The 18,051-nt window shown below is 40.6% G+C and overlaps 1 protein-coding gene across 19 annotated transcripts in view; it reads left to right on the top strand.

The window, feature by feature from the left end:
- Positions 1-18,051, top strand: part of LOC109419413 (poly(rC)-binding protein 3) — an 885,090-nt gene that overhangs the window by 735,055 nt on the left and 131,984 nt on the right. The window lies entirely within an intron of this gene.

An 18,051-nucleotide genomic window follows, 5' to 3' on the forward strand; every position in this document is an offset into this window, starting at 1 on the left:
AAAATATTTGTATGAAATTTATTACGAAAAACGGCCATTTTCAAAAATTTCGCCGGGGCGACCTCTATATGTCATTTTTGAAAGTTGCCGTCATACAAAAGTTTATTTCTAACACCCTTAGCTATCATTTGCAGGGTGAGCCCCCAAGCTTTTTGACCATGTGCAATTTTGGGACAACCTAATATACACTAGTGTGGGTCATCGGAACCGTTTTCTCAGATCAAAGCTTTTTTGGTTCCGTTTCGAGTCCTGAGTATCTGTGCAAAATTTTAGAACGATCGGTTGCGTCTACACTTTGCGCATTGCAATTGAAATTTGTATGGGAAAACATACTTTTTTGCATTTTTGTCATAAGTTGAAAAAGTTTGTCTGAAACTTTTTAACCAATCCTGTAATATGATAGCCTAGGATGTTCTGCAAAACTTTGTTGAAGACCGCAAAGCGATCCGGTGCTTGTAAAAATAGTTATAACCAACGAACCGCGAGCATGTGTTTATGTTTTAACATGTAAAGGAATAACAATAGCAACAAAATCATGTTGTTTCGCCAAGCAATGTCAACGCTATAACTTTTTTCATAAGCTTCAGATCACTTCGCGGTCTTCGACAAAGTTTTTCAGGACACCCTAGGCTATGTTTTCACTTTATCAGTTACATGGCTTTAGGCATGGGCCCCTATAGCCGAGGCGGTAAACGCACGGATATTCAGCATGACCATGCTGAGGGTGACGGGTTCGATTCCCGGTCGGTCCAGGATCTTTTCGTAAAGGAAATTTCCTTGACTTCCTTGGGCATAGAGTATCTTCGTGCCTGCCACACGATATACGCATGCAAAATGGTCATTGGCAGAGGAAGCTCTCAGTTAATAACTGTGGAAGTGCTCATAGAACACTAAGCTGAGAAGCAGGCTTTGTCCCAATGAGGACGTTACGCCAAGAAGAGAGAGAGAGGGCTTTAGGCAAATTCGAGATTGTTATGAGAGAAATGCAAAAAAGTGTGTTTTCCCATGTAAAACCCCATACAAACTTCAAACGCGATGCGCAAAACGTAGACATAACCGATCGTGCCCAAATTTTGCACACTTATTTGGGTCCTGAAATGGGATCAAAAAAGCTTTAATCTGATGGGGTACCATTGAATTTTTCATTTTTCCATATGAACGATGACCCACTCTAATATACACTGTGCTGTGAGTGGAAGTTGGAAATAAGGGAAACGACTTTTTTTAATCCGTTTCTGGTTCTAGCGATGGTTTATGAACATATGAATATACATGAGTTGTATATGTAGAGAAGAGAGGGCCAGAGAAAGTGGATAGAAGGATACAAAGTAGGATGAAAGGGACGGCCCATGACCTTCTGCATACGAATCAGAAGCCGTAGCCACTAGACCACCAAGCCCGCATCACTGCCCTTTACAATAATCTTCAAACATGTTTTGTCAAGTATTTTGTCAAATTGTATTGTGCCGAGAATCTGAATTATGTTCAAATAATTTCAGATAATTCTTAAAAGGCCTTTGCAAAAAAAAATCGTTTGAACTACTGGTGAAATTTTAAACTGTGTGATAGAGGGTCTCCAGTTAGCCTAGTGGTTAAGGCTATGGATCGCCAATCCGGAGACGGCGGGTTCGATTCCCGTTCCAGTCGGGAAAATTTTCTCGACTCCCTGAGCATAGTGTATCATTGTACTTGCCTCACAATATACAAATTCATGCAATGGCAGGCAAAGAAAGCCCTTCAATTAATAACTGTGGAAGTGCTCAAAGAACACTAAGTTGAAGCTGAGACAGGCCAAGTCCCAGTGGGGACGTCGAGCCACAAAGAAGAAGAAGAAGAAGAAGATGGAGAAGATGGAGAGAGATGGAGAAGACATCTTGGAAGTGTACAAATTTGTGTTGGTGACCCCATACAGAGTGAATTCACCCTTTCTCCCTCACACACAAATATGATGAGCAGTCACCACAGCAGTCAGTGTGGGGGAAAAGCTGTGCTAATGAAAATTAATATTTCGATAAACGTTCTTTTCGATGTTTCTTCGTCTTCTGGCGTTGTCGTGGTAATGGAAGCTGCGCGCTATCGTTCCCAACGGTGTTACCCACACGCGATTGAAACGTTAGGGTTCAACGCCAGATTCTGATTCTCCCGACCGGACCCGGACCCGGCCACCTTCCCGTCCAGATAGTGTATCGTTCCCCGAAATCATCGTCGGATGCGGGCGCGAAATGAAAGTCAGTCAGTTTGCGAAACGCGCGGTGAATAGGGGCTCCAGAAAGGAGCAACTTTTTCGTCGTCTAATTAGTGGTTTCGTAATATTTCCCGCCAGCCGCCGCCGCAGCATTTGGTTCGGTGGTCCCCCGGTCTGGGAATGATTTTCCACTGTCATCTCAGAGCGTAGGATGATGTTTCGTTAGTTTGACAAGCGCTTCGACTACCGCCGTATGTATGCGGAGCAGGTGGTGACGGAGACGCGCCGGAGAAATGAGATGTCTAACCAACTTTGGGACGTGAAGATTCAATTATGATAATGGAGCGGGTGTTTGGAAATCTGTTCGGTTGTGCTTTAGCAAAGGTTAAAGTACATCGATGAGTAGATATCGACAGCTTTGATTAACATCAAATTTCTCTTGAATAAACTTGTAACCTACTGTTGTGAACACAATGGGTGCTTCCAACATTAGAAACGATTGTCAGTTTACGACCATAGGAAGGAAGTATGTTTCTCTATAAACCTTCAGACTAGTAGTTTTCAACAGCCTATAAAGCCGATGTGGTGTATTAAACATAACCAGGCAAAGGGTGACGGGTTTGATTCCTGGTCGATCCAGGAACTTTTCGTAATGGAAATATCCTTGACTTTCTTGGGCATAGAATCCCGAGCAGGAACGAATAACTGACACATAACTGCAGCATACCAAAGTCAGGTATCATACCAAGACAAGGTATTGGTCGATTACCCAGGTATTGGAAATAACTTATTTTGGTATTTTGTAGGTATTGATAAAATACCTCAACCAGTTATTGGTTTGGTGTTGAGGACTGCTTGTGGTATTATTCAATTATGGAAAAATCTCTATTTGTATAGAAAAATCATCGATTATTATTTAGGTATTGTCATACCTGGTGTCATTATCCACCTGTTATGTATAGAATACACACCAGTTATTATTTTAGGTATTTTACCTCTTATGCAGGGCTACTTAATACCTCATTCAGGTTGTAGGTATTCGGTTTTCCATACCTGAGTTAGGTATTCTTCAGCTATTTTCTCCTGTTCGGGATATCCTCGTGCCTGCCGCACGATATATGTATGCATCCAAAATGGTCATTGGCAAAGGAAGCTCTCAGTTAAAAAGTGTGGAAATGCTCAAATAAAACTAAGCTGAGAAGCAAGCTTTGTCCCAGTTGGAACGTTTTGTCTAGAAGAGGAGGAACTATAAGTTCGGAGAAGAATCAGCAATAATTGTTTGTTATCGACGGAAATAGTTCAGAGCAACTCCGAAACATGGAACGAGCTCACCAGTTCATCTGACTCATTCACAAGAACTCTCAGTTTTATACTTTCAATCCACTTCTTAATGCATTTAGTGCCTGAAAGTAAAAAAAAAAATCTGTTCTGCTGAGCAGCGTAGATTCCAGTTCTATTTCGGTCTGAAAAGGACACTTTTCGACAAAACTTTCTCGCCATCGAAATATATTTAATCCAAAGCATTCTAAATAAATGTGGAACCAGACAAGATTAAATCTACAAGTTCCGGCTTGACAACACGCTTAACTGAACATCCATCAACGAGCTGTTAACAAAATTATATTTATCACCAATAGGGAACCATCAATCTGTTGTCCGTACCCGGTATACATGACATGCTATCAACGTACCGATAAAATCACTACCTAGCACTTTACTGCCGTGATTCGCGCCGTGTTAAGTTCAGTGTAAACATTGTTGAGCGCGCCCTAGTCCCCATCCATCCATCCAGCAATCCACCCGAACTCGGCCTGTTTAATGCTGGGCACGTAAACAAACACCGATAGTAGTGCCCATCATCTAGATGTATATCGATGCCATCGCCATCATCATCATCACTGCCATCGTCAACGGCCACTGCTAGTCCGGTATCAATGGAGGAGAGCTTTTGATAAAAATACGTTTCACGATCCGATCAATGGGTCGTTGGAAAAACATTAAAAGTATTGAAAGTATTCAAGCAAGAACCTCCCCAAACCGAATTACATACAATGGGCGGCGGCCTGTGTTCTTTCACTCGTCGTCGGGTTCTCCTATGCAGCTTCGACCGAAGGACAGTGAAGGACCAATTTGGGCTGGCAAACTCTCTACGTCCAAATGGGTGGAAATTCGGTCCACTTCGTTATGCGTCCAACGTTCTTCAACAGAGAGTGGCGCATGAAAATTGATGCGAAAACAGGCTTACAAAAGCAACGTTTACTGAAGGATAATTAAAACATCAACAATCGCCGGTTGGGCAAATATTTTCCATAACGTTTTGCTTTCGCGGGGAAAAACCATATTAATGGGCGAACGGTGAAAATTAAATAGTCGGGGAAAATTTGGTGCACCAAGATGTCAGTGCCCTCCGGTGGTGTTGACGGATCAATTCAAGAAACATTTTGCGAGTCACACAGGAAGATTCAAATATGACGTCCTTTTTTTTTTTTTTTTTTTTTAATTTTAGAGTACCTTTCCCTCTGCTACGATTTTCAAGCCCACCAGTTTCGTCGAAAGGCCATGTTCTATTATTATACACTTATAATTTGCGAAGAAAATCTTAGAAGAATTTCCAAAACAATTTTCGAAAATATAGTAGAAATTTCTGAAGGAATTGCCAAATAATTTGCCAAGAAAACTTGAAGGAATTAGCACATCAATTGACAAAGTCAATTTAAAATTGATTCCCAATCGAAATATCGGACGAATTACCAGAAGAACTACCGAAAAAAAATCAGGAAATTACTTTAAAAAAAATATCAAAGAGTTTCATAGGAAATTTCTAATTTATTGCCAAAATCAATTTTTTCAAAAAAAAAACAAAAATTTGAAATTTTTGGAAAAAAATTAAAAATAAAATCCGAAGGAGTTGCCAAAGAAAATCCCAAATAAATTGAAAAAAAAAAATTGAACGAATTGACGAAGGAATTCAAAAACGAAAAAAAAATCTCTAAAAATTGTCAAACAAATTGTTAGACGAATTTCCCAAAGAATTGTTGAGGAAGTTGCCGAAGAAATTTCTTAAAATACTGCCAACAGAATTTCAAAATTATTTGTTTGAAGGATTCCCAAAGAAAATTCCGAAAAAAAAATCCAGAACAATTTGTGCAGGAACTTTGAAGGAATTTTCGGACGAAACTGCCAAAGAAATATTGACGGCGGAAATTCCAAAGAAAGTGCCGGAGAAAAAAATCCAAGAGGTTACACTGAACAAATTGTCGAATAAATTCCCAAAAGAATAGAAATAATTTATGAAACGAAGTGTCAAGAGAACCTTTAGAATTATAAACGAACAAATCCATCAGCATATTTCCTAATTTGAATCACTGGTCAAAATAGGAGGGAGATGGTCTAGTGGCTCCGTAACTTGGAGAAAAGAAGCGCCCGGCTACCAAATTGGGAGTCGTGGGTTCGATTCCCACCGGAGTACGTGGATTTCTTTTCGCAATTCAAATTTCAATTTGTTTATCAAAGTCGTGTTTCTGTTGTGTGCAATCAAACGTTGAAAAAGCTTTAGTTAATTTTAGTGATATGCACAACAGAGAGTAAGTGAACACGTGCTAGGGAGGACCACAAATCAACTAGTTATTGCTATTTTTACAAAATCCTTGAAGAAATTCTTTAGAGAATCCGTGGAACGGTTTCTGAAGGATAACTTAAAAGAATTACTGTTGCAATCCTGCTGACGGAATCTTTAAAGAACTATTTGAAGAAATTTCCTAGGAAATCCTTGTAGAAATTTTCAAAAAAAAAATCCATGAGGATATTTCAAAAATAATCCTTGGATTAATTCCTGAAGAATGCATAAAGCAATGTCTGAGGAAACCTTTGGAAAAAAATCTGATGGAATTCTTGAAAGAGTTCCTAAAGAAATCCGAGGAGGGATTCCTCAGGAATTCCTTTGAAGATGTTGCCGAAGCTCCCTGAGTCCCCTCCTAATGGAATCAAGTGCAAGAATTTGTAAATAACTTGGCAAAATGTCCCAACTGAGACAAAGCCTACTTCTCAGCTTGGTACTTTATTCGCAATTCCGCAGAGCTTTCTTTTCCAATGAACATGTTGTAGTTGTGCATCGTCAGGTACGATGATTCTCAAGGAAGCCAAGGAAGAATTTCTGCTGAACCCTTAGAGACATTTCTGATGGTGCTCTGTGAGCAATTTTTGGGGGGTTCTTGGATAAAAATTTGATCGAATACTGTTTAAAAGGAAAAAAAGTTGTAATAGTTGCAAATTTACGAGAAAGAATCCTTGATGGAATTCTTGAGAAAATCCTTGGATAAATTCCAAGAATTTTTCAAGAACTCATTGGAGATTTTTTCGGAGAAATTTAAGAGGAACCACGGATGAATTGTTGAAGGGCTTCTTAGAGGATTAACTGGAAGAATACATGGAGGAAATTCTCAATGAATTTTCGTAGAAAATCTTGCAGGAAAATTATAAATTTTCCTGAATGAAGCTTAAGGAGAAGTCCTGAAAAAAATTTTTTTTAAGGATTTGCCGTGCGTAACTCTAGAGCATTTCTTGTATGAATCATCGGAGGCCTCTTTGTAGGAATCCTTGGAGAAATTGCTTAAGAAATCTCCAACCACAATTTCTCGAGGAACTCCAGGGGAAACCACTTTTTGAACTCTTAGAAAAATTTTTGAACATTGTCTGGAGGATCATCACTGAGAACTCAAATGAGAATCGTCGGGAAAACTCGCGGAGAGATTTCTGTAAGAACTTCTAGTAAAATCCCTAAAAGAACTACAAGAGAAATACTTTTAATATCTCCAGGAATAATCTCTGAAAGTACTCCATGGTCATCTATATACATAAAAATGAATTTCTGTCTGTCTCTGTCTGTCTGTCTGTCTGTCTGTCTGTCTGTCTGTCTGTCTGTCTGTCTGTCTGTCTGTCTGTCTGTCTGTCTGTCTGTCTGTCTGTCTGTCTGTCTGTCTGTCTGTCTGTCTGTCTGTCTGTTTGTCTGTCTGTCTGTCTGTCTGTCTGTCTGTCTGTCTGTCTGTCTGTCTGTCTGTCTGTCTGTCTGTCTGTCTGTCCGTCTGTCTCTCTGTCTGTCTGTCTGTCTGCCTATTCAACAAAATTTCAAAGTGCTCTCTCCACCTGGCAGGAGCCACAAATTATTCTGTCAGCAAGTTACCTTCACGGTCATTGCACAACCCGGATGACGGCGCTGTTTTTCTCCGCACGCCATTGGCTGTTTCGTAAAATTTCCGCATATGATTTTGATTCATGCTGTTTTGCGCCTCAATAACGGCACTCTCTTCATACTGAGGTGTATTCTTTCTCGGCTGCTCTCGCTTGCTATTCTACTGCTTGCTTCTAGTCCCTATTCTGCCGAGTACTATACAATAACATCCGAATTCTAGCATCGTTCTTCTCATTCTTCTTCTTTTTGAACTCCTCTTCAAAACATCAGTTTCTGGATCTTTGAACAGTATTTAGGTTATCTACACCGTGTCCAATAAGTTCTCATACAAAATCAAATTCAATTCATTTCACATCTGTAATTAGGATTTTCAAAGTAAATTTATTTATTGAAAGGCCAACTAACACACAACAAATACAGCATATGTTTTGGAACTAATTGTCCTTTATCCTTCTCTGCTGATCGCTTATGTGTCGTAAGTCCATTTCAGCTGGCACGCACGCCATTTCATTGGTATTTCGTCGTATTTTAACGCGTAATGGTTCTAAGTTGAAACAAATTAGGTTCCTGTCTTCCCCACTGCTAGTAGCAACTATGACCAGAAGAGAAAAAAATATGAGATCCTTTATTGGTAAAGTACGAAGCCGTTTTACTTTGTACAAAATAAAACGTAAATTAAACAAAATTGTCCATTTACCTGTTTTATTGAGATTTGTTGTGTTAACGAAGCATGAGTGCATCTTATGTGGTTGATTCACATCATTCTCACTTTTAAAACATGCTTGTATTCCTATTATGGTAAATTTTGTCCAAAATTTAGGTTTCATGATGTTTATCTTTGATATAACGGTTATTTTCATGAAAATCAGCCCAAATTGAGCTTACTTGCAAATTTCTCACCATATCATCACTAAAATTGTATTGTTTAAGCCTTAGTATATCCATTTGGTACATAACTTGAGGTACAAACTCAAAATTTATCCTTATGGACTCTATTTCGCTACCGTAGAATGAACAACTTTTCGAACATTTCTCATGCGTACCGGAGAAAACGGGTTCCAGAAAACGGAAGTATTCTGCTAGGCTAATAAAACAAATAGAAAATAAAGTTATTCTAAACCGTATGCATTATTTAATCAGTATTATGTGGCCCTTCAATACATGTGTTCACTTTGAAAATATGAATCACATATGCGAAATAAAATGATTTTTTCTAAGTGTGTATTTTGTATGAGAACTTATTGGACACGGTGTACATTCAATCCCTTTATCCACTTATCAAGTTTCTGGTAGAATTCATTTGTCACCAAGGTCTCGATTATTGCACACAACAAAAGGCAGCGCCGTTTTTCTCCGCACGCTATCGATAGATTCGTAAAGTTTCCACATATCATTCTGTATCATATTGTTCTACGTCTCATTAGTGACATATATGTAAACTATGTTTCGTATTATATTCATCTGGACAAAGCTTGTCTTTTTGAGGTGTTGTTGAAGCACTTCCTCAGTTATTAAGTGAGATTTTTTTATGTATTCATGTAGAGGTTCGACTGGGAAGTTAACTTATTTCTAGGGGATTTCGGCTTTCAGTCAAAGAAAGGCGTTGATTTTCCTATCTCATCGTCAACGTTTCGATCCAGATGTTGGGATCTTCTTCAGGGATCGAAATCAATCAATTTTGTATTCGATTATCTTTTTCGTATCGTTCGACATATACGAAGTTGTTTTATGTCCCGTTCAAATCGAAAAGATCTTTGACCAGCCCAATATTCGAACCCAGCAGCCATTCATACAGTATTACTGTCTAGCTATGCGTTCACCGCCCTCCCTATATGAAACCTGCCATATCTCCTACCGGCGTTTATCTTCCTCAAATTGAAAATAAAACAAGAATACCTACAAACCTCATTGTATACAAAACAGCTGTCCGACACGGTCTCACACCTTTCGACCTACACAGATATCCTACAAGGGCGGGCACCTGTGGCGGCAATGTAATGGAGGTGGATATGGAGATTTATGTTACCCAATATATCACACCGTCCGGCTCGGTGGCCCCTACAAACGCGGCCAGGAGCTATCGTTCATCACCTTAATTGCACGCACCTTGCACGTCTGTTTGGTAGTCAGATCATCAGCACAGCATCACCTTTGCTAGTTACGGTTCGCTTGGTTCGGCACTGTAGTCAACCGAAAATGTTGAGCTTTAAATAGTTTAGCAGTGCGGCAGCTGGCTTCCAAAAAATGTTCAGCTTCTTTAGTTATTTGTGTCAATTTGTTGTGGATTTTGTTTGTACGAACTAGGATTGAAGCAGTGGAAAATGTCTGCTTCGAGAGTTGTTTGGATTTCGCGCAATGAGCAGGAGGATAAATCGCAATTGTTAGTAATGGAGTTTTTGTTTTCCTGCGATTTTTCGGGTATAATTCCACGATAGTAGGAAATTATCCAGTCATTGCTTATTCTTCCCATTGAATTTAAAAGCATTTTGTGCAAAATGTTCGCCCAGGAAAAAGTCAATATGCATACTTTCTTAACTTAATTCCAGTTCTTTTAAAATGTAAATATCGAAACAAACTCGGTACACTGCGCTTCTCTTTGTTCTCCTGCAATCTTGAAAGCTAACATTTTAAAACAAAACTTAGAACAAAGTGCACCTTAATACTCTCCGAAACTTACCCTTCGTTCCATGCCACACGTTTAATAAACAATCTCTCCGGGTACAGCACTCCTCACTGTCGCGAGCTATTTGATGTTGAGCACCACCAAAACTTTACATCTCTTCGAGCTGCACCATTTTTTCACCTTGATTGTCCACCGCATGTACGACGCGAACCACACCGACCAATACCCCTCTGTGAAAAACTACCTCTCTAGCTGCTTTATTACATCTCGCAAAAGTCCACTGAAAACTTACCAAGCAGCGAAAGTTTGCGTCGCGGTCCCCGTCGTCGTCGTGTTTAGCAAAGAACCAGTTTTTACCGGAACAATACCTAATATACCAGGAAGAAACAAAAAAAAATCCCCGAAAGGAAAATGTCGAACCAAACCGCGCATTAAAACACCGAATAAAAACGTCAGAAAATTATTGTGTGTATTAAAAGTGAGTTGGAAGTTTCTTTTTCTCAAGGTTTTTCCTCTCCAACTGCGCTCCCGTCCCGTTCCGTTCCGTCGTAGTGGTCGGTTTCTTCCGGTTCAGCCAGATAAATATTCCTCCTGCTGCCGCACGCCTCCGCTGCCGTCGGTTAAAGTTGACTACTGAACGGACTGACTGACTGCGTGAGGGAGTTGAATAACGACGTAAAAATGGATGCTTCTTCAAGCGGGCGGGGACGAAAGTCAAAACGAGAAAAGTTTTCTTTTTCTCTTTTTTACTTTTACAAACAAGTGATTTTCAGTTTGACTTTTTTATAAGTTGAATGTTTCCGTCGTCGTTTAAATTATCGTTTTATTTCGGCGAAGGGTGATCATAAATTGGATTTGGGAATTGAGCGTTTGACGGATGGTTGTTATAGATGACACCCCTGGAAGCGATCAATCGAATGTCGGTTGAGTTGTGATGACTTTTGGCGAGAATGATTTTTAGGAAATAACTTACCTTATCTGAGTGAGCCAGAGTGACCTCTGTACTGGTCGGATGACTCGAGAATCATTTTAATCGGGTTGCTATCCGACATCTTGATGACGTGACCTGCCCACCGTAGCCTCCCGATTTTCGCGATGTGAATGCAGTTCGCAGTTCATTCGCCTTCTTCAAGTCCCGTCTTCCATCTGCACTCCGCCGTAGATGGTACGCAGCACCTTCCTTCCGTTCGAAAACTCCAAGGGTTTGGTTCTCTGCACGTAGAATCCATGCTTCGTGCCCATAGAGGTCACCAGTGAGCCCAAGTACACGAATTCTTCATCAGCCTCGATTTCATCACGCGGCGATTCTTCCCTGGAGCCCTTTGTTATCGTGTACTTTGTCTTCGACACATTGATGATTAATCCGATTCGCCTGGCTATTTCTTTAGCCGGATGTACGTTTCCGCCATCCTCTCAAATTTGCGAGCTATATTAGGCAGCATCCATTTATTACGTAACGCTAAAATCGAAATTTTTCGACCCCCCCTCTCCCCTCCGTAACGCTTTTTTGTATGAAAACCCGAATTTTTTTGTATGGGCCGTAACGCTTGGCCATACTCCCCCCTCCCCCTAGAGCGTTACGTAATTTGTGGATGGCGCCTTATCTATATCAGGCGCTGTCCATAAACTACGTAGACTCATTTTGGGCCATCTCAGACCCCGGCCCCTCCTCCGTATACTTTTGTTCATACAAAATTTTCGAAATTTGTATGGAGCGTAGACTTTGGCCAGATCCCCCCCTAAGAGTCTACGTAGTTTATGGACAGGCTCTCATCAGAGAAACCAAGCAGCTGAACGGACTTCGTGAAAGTCGTTACACTCGTGTTTATCCCCGCTTTCCTTATTACACCTTCTAACGAAATGTTGAACAACAAGCACGAAGACCATCACCTTGCCGTAACCCTCTACGAGATTCGAAGGGACTTGAGAGGGTCCCTGATACTCGAACTACGCACATCACTCGATCCATCATCGCCTTGATCAATCGTATCAGTTTATCCGGGAATCCGTATTCGTGCATAATCTGCCGTAGCTGTTCTCGATCGATTGTACCATACGCCGATTTGAAATCGATGAACAAGTGATGTGTGGGCACGTTGTATTCGCGGCATATCTGCAACACCTGCCGGATGGCAAACATCTGGTCCGTTGTAGCGCGTTCATCCGCGCGTAAACCTAGCCTAATATTGCCCCACGAACTGTCTTGTAATCGGTGATAGACGGCGGCATACAATTTGAGAAAGTATCTTGTAGGCAGTGCTCAGTAGTGTGATCGCGCGATAGTTCCCGCAATCCAACTTGTCGTCCTTTTTGTAGATGGGACACACGATACTTGTCATCCATTCCTCCGGTAATACATATATCCTCCTCCCAAATCTTGGTAATGACCCAGTGTAGTGCTCTCACCAGTGCTTCTCCACCGTATTTTAGAAGCTCGCTTGCTAGTTGATCTGCTCCAGCGGCTTTGTTGTTTTTCAACCGGCCAACCTCCTCCTCAATCTCTTGGAGGTTAGGGGCTAAAAATCTTTCGTCCTACGCCCGTACTCCTAGATCTGTTACCACGCCACCTTCAGTTTCGGTGCTTGCAACGTCGCCATTGAGATGCTCATCGTAATGCTGCCGCAACCTCTCGACCACCTCACGCTCGCTCGTGAGAATATTCCCGTGATTATCTCGGCATATGTCGGCTTGTGCCTCTGCGTAGAAGCTTCTCGTAGAACTTTCGTGTGTCCTTAGCGCGGTATACAGCTCTTCCATCGCTTCGCGATCTCGTTCTTCCTGTTCGCGCTTCTTCATCCGGAAGACTTAGCTCTGCCTTCTGCACCTGTCTGTAACGTGCCTTATTCGCTCTCGTACGGTGTTGCAGCATTCTCGCCCATGCTGAATTCTTCTCGTTTTTCAACTGTTCACACTCACCGTCGTACCAGTCGTTTCTGTGATTCAGAGTCGCGAAGCCTAGTGCTGGGGCCATATAGCCGAGGCGGTAAACGCACGGGTATTCAGCATGACCATGCTGAGGGTGACGGGTTCGATTCCCGGTCGGTCCAGGATCTTTTCGTAAAGGAAATTTCCTTGACTTCCTTGGGCATAGAGTATCTTCGTGCCTGCCACACGATATACACATGCAAAAATGGTCATTGGCAGAGGAAGCTCTCAGTTAATAACTGTGGAAGTGCTCATAGAACACTAGCTGAGAAGCAGGCTTTGTCCCAAAGAGGACGTTACGCCAAGAAGAAGAAGAAGAAGCCTAGTGCTGTAACCGAGGTACTACCTATGGTGGATCTGATGTCCCTCCAGCCATTTTCAAGTGTAGCTGCGCCAAACTGCTCTTCCGTTTGTAGGGCCACTGCTAACTGCTGCGCGTAGTCTTGAGCCACTTCTACGTTACGCAGCTGCTCGATGTTGAGCCGCGGCGTTCGACTTCGACGCGTGGTAATAACCGTCGAAAGTTTTGAGCGCATGCATATAGCGACTAAGTAGTGATTAGAATCTATATTCGCACTACGGTAGGTGCGGACATTGGTTATATCCGAGAAGAATTTACCGTCGATTAGCACGTGGTCGATTTGGTTTTTTGCTTGATGGTTGAATGATCTCCAGGTGGCTTTGTGGATATTTTTGCGGGGGAAGAAGGTGCTTCTGACTACCATGCCACGGAAGGCTGCAAAGTTAACGCATCGCTGGCCGTTATCATTCGATATGGCGTGCAGGCTGTTTCGCCCGATTACCGGTCTGTACATTTCCTCCCTTCCTACCTGCGCGTTCATGTCGCTGACAACGATTTTCACGTCACGCGGCGAGCAACCATCGTATGTTTGCTCTAACTGCGCGTAGAACGCTTCTTTCTCGTCATCAGGTCTCCCTTCGTGTGGGCAGTGGACGTTGATGATGCTGTAGTTGAAGAAACGGCCCTTAACTCTCAACAAGCACATCCTTGCGTTGATAATTTGCCACCCGATCACACGTTGTCGCATCTTGCTCAACACTATAAATCCTGTTTCCTGTTCCCAGTGGTGCCACAGCTTTGGTAGAAGGTAGCCGCTCGATGCCCGCTTTTCCACACTTTCTGTCCAGTCCAACCAAGTTCCTGCAACGCCACGCTGGCGAAGTTGCGGGGATGTAGTTCGTCGTAGATTATCCTGTCACATCCTGCGAAACCAAGTGACTTGCAATTCCATGTTCCATGTTTTCATTCGTAGTCCATATTTCGTCGCGTAGGTCTTTGCCGATTGTATCGAGTCGTATTTTCTTCTATGTTATTCGCAATGAGGATTTTTACGGGTGGCTTATTGGGCCTACGCCAACACTCCTGTCTCGCCGGAGGGCCATCGTGCTAGTTCTGTTTAACGTCCCAACCAGCACTAGGACGACCACACTGATGGGGCTACCACCTTGGATCTAGCTGGGCGTGATGTAGCGTTTCTTACTCAGTCTCTGGATGTCAGAACAGACGCTGTTTGAGCCGCACCTCCTTGGTGAACAGACGCTCGAGTTGAACCTCCTCAATCTAGCTGAAGTCAGAAGGACAATAGTGCCCAGGCTGCACTACCAGCTAAGCACACAACTCTTAGCTGGCGGTCTTTGTCATCGCTTGACCCGTGGAAGCATGAGGTAGGAACTTGTTAGGACCAGAGTTATGTTGGACGTTCTCCTTATCGACACACGGTTTTGCAGCCCTCGTTTGATTCCGTAGACCATTTGATTTTGCTGGCATAAACGGGAATGCGAAAGATTTACGTTCGAAAGTGGATTCGATCGAAAACAAGAATGAAGGTGAATATCCCATCTTCCTGTTATCGCCTATCAGTCTCATCTTTGTTGAGTTGCCTATGCATGAAGGACAGTAATGCGATTACATGCAGTAATGACATGAATACCAGGGTGTCCGTCCATTTATCCGGGAAATGCGGGAAAACCGGGAAAAACCCGGGAATTCGAAATTACCGGGAAAAATACGGGAAAACACGGAAAATTGTAAAAGGAACCGGGAAAAAATCTTTATGGTATCGGTCTGTACTGAATTAGTGACAAGCAAGTCTTGAATAGAATGATAGCAATATTAACAGAGTTGCCGGCTGATTATTTTTATAAACTGGCAGCCTCTCAGGCATTTTTTTTACTGCAGACGTTACTTTCGGCAAAGGATTTTTTACGTTTGAAAGAAGTGTGTCAGTTCTTGGAGGAAATCTGGTGAAGTTCTTAGTGGAACATTTGATCCCTTCAGCAGTAGTAATGGAAACAAATCTTGAAAAATGCCTGGGAGTGAAATTGTACCTACCTCTTCTCTACAGAGTTTTGAAGAAGCTTTAGGCAAAATTCAAATAAAAATCTGAAGAGTGAGTGAGTGACATAGGAAACTATAGCAAATTTTACAACCTGAAAGACTCTCTTATGGACTCCTCTAAGAAATTTCTAACAGATTGTCTGAGTACAACAGCTGTTGACACGGTGTAAGACGTATATAAAGTTTTCGATTACATCCCATGATTTATCATTTATATCGTGTTGTACCGTAAAACGGGGTATCTTTGACAATGCGGGTAACTTTGATAGTGCGACAGGCATTGTATAGTTTATCTTATAACTATGATTCCTTCATCCAGTTAAGAAAAAGGCAAACGTACATAGGCGAAACTACTGGGGGTGCCGGGGGTGCCAGGCACCCCCTAGAATTTTACTGCGCTGCTGTGAGATATGGGGCGATGAATGATGAATGGATGAACTAATGATTATTTGTTTGTAGTGCACCCCCTGGTAAATGTCCGTAGTTTCGCCAATGCAAACGTAAATCAATTTTATACATATGAAAGTTCATCATAGACGTATTTTCATTAAAACCTAGTTTATATACAACTTTTTGGACAAACAATAAAAATTGTTGATATTGTTGTCATTTACCAACCCCTTCAAACAATCTGCTATACGACTTCGCTACAACTATTTTTTCAATGAATGGACTCTTATTCTCGATAGATTCATCATAGTAGATTCCAAATCTGGCCTTGAATCTCTTAACGAAGTGTGTTTTTACGAAATGGAAGCAATTTTATAAATTGGGATATAAATTTCCAAACGTTGATAAACGCCTAAAAGTATGCAATGGCCTTGTAATTTCATGTAGATAAATATGCGTTGTTCAAAATTTGTTAATAAAACATTAAAAAACTTCTCAAGAAAAAAAACTCACCATGAATAGCATGTAATTATATGTTGATGTACCGTTAAAAATATATTATTACAAAGATAATGATTTTAGATAGCTAAATTCATTGTGTTTTGCACTCAGTACTCTCCAAACTCATTTTTATATGTAGAATGTAGTAAAAAAAATGTTTTGATATAAAAAATCTATCTGATATATTCCACAAGCCTTCTCTCATCATCTTCATACTCTTCAGATTTCAATCTGTGATTATTTTTTGAGATTTGATGAGTTTTTCAGGGTATTATCAAAGTTATACCAAAATGAAAATCTGATTCTCGCTCGTATGAAAAACTAAAAGTTACCCGAAATATTTCAGATTATCGAATGTTTTAATTGCAATTGATAAATGATACCGCAGTACTTGTTTTAAAAATATAAAACTCGGGAAAATACTGCTAAATGAAAAAATATTGAGAAAATTCGCTGAAAAACTATCAAAGTTACCCCATTTTACGGTACTCAGATTTCAGTGACTCTAGTCTAAACGTCCCTGTCCTTGTTACCGCTCAAGTAACGTTCTAGTCAGTATATCTAGTAAGTTGATTTTAAGTTCTTAGTCTTAAGTTAAACAAGTATGTAAGTTTACTCATGGTTGTGTTTTAAGAGATAGTTTAAGTTTTAATTTAGTTCTTACAATTCATCGCATATAGTTGGGTAGGGTAAATAGTTCACAAATTCTAACCTGAAATCGTAACAATAGGAAATGAACTCATATTCGATACATAGTTATATAAGTTAGCATGTTTAACTCACTTTCAATAATTAATCGTAAGTTCATTAGCTTTCAATAATGCGTAAATTCACAATATAATCAATAGTTCTGACATATAACGATAGTTTTATCTCTGTCACAACTTTCCGACTCATGCTTCACATTTTTCAGTAGTTTTTCTTTTTCGCATACAAGCTCTTCTTTCGCGCTGTCAAAGCCGATAGATGACAAACGATCTGTCAGATCTCCTGCATCCCTATGGAACTTTTTCGTAATGGCAATAACGGTTGCAACGTCTCCCGCTACAATAGCAGAATCCATAGACGAATTTTCAACGGAATGTGTGAAGAAATGTTTGAAGGCTTGCCGAAAAAATAGACTCCCGGAAAAGTATTCTAATAATCCTTGATATTGTTCTGCAATATTAGGAAAACACAGCTTCTCAAAAGAAAAAGTAGGTTTTTAGAAGATTTTTTTAAGAACCCATGGAGTAGTTCCTGGAGGAAAAAACTCATTTTTTTTTCTTTGGATTTTGGATTCTTCAAGAAAATTGTTCAAAATGACGATGGAAGCAAAACAAAAATTTACCTGCAGACTTTCACAAAATATAGCAAATAATTAATACCTACATGATTTCTTCGAAGACCAGGTAGTTTACCGAGAATGTGTTGATACTTTTTCCACCGATTTTTTATGACATTTGCCGAAAATTTCACGAAAAAAAATCAGGCACAGTGACATTAATTTCAATAATATTTTCGTATAGATATAGATTTCATTTCCTTGTTATAGAAAGGACCTTTTCCATCTAACGCCAACTTTTCGAAACCGCCAAGCAGAATATCCTCTTCAAATGAGTGTGATCAGTTTTGTACTTTTTGATATCTCCCTCTAATTAAGAAAGGGAAATTAACATCGGTGATAGCGGAGTTTTTTCAATCATAATTTTTGACGTCAGAAAAAAAAATCGTATCAAGTTATAGACCAAGTCAAAATTGAGTATAAAAAATACACTAAAGAGTGTTCTACTAGAATAATAATTTGCGTTTATTCATACCCGGGAAGTTTGTCCCTATACCCGAGAAAAATCCGGGAATCGGAAAACTGAAATTGAATGGACGGACACCCTGGAATACAT

This window comes from Aedes albopictus, chromosome 2 (assembly GCF_035046485.1).
Source record: "Aedes albopictus strain Foshan chromosome 2, AalbF5, whole genome shotgun sequence".
Lineage (NCBI taxonomy): Eukaryota > Metazoa > Arthropoda > Insecta > Diptera > Culicidae > Aedes > Aedes albopictus.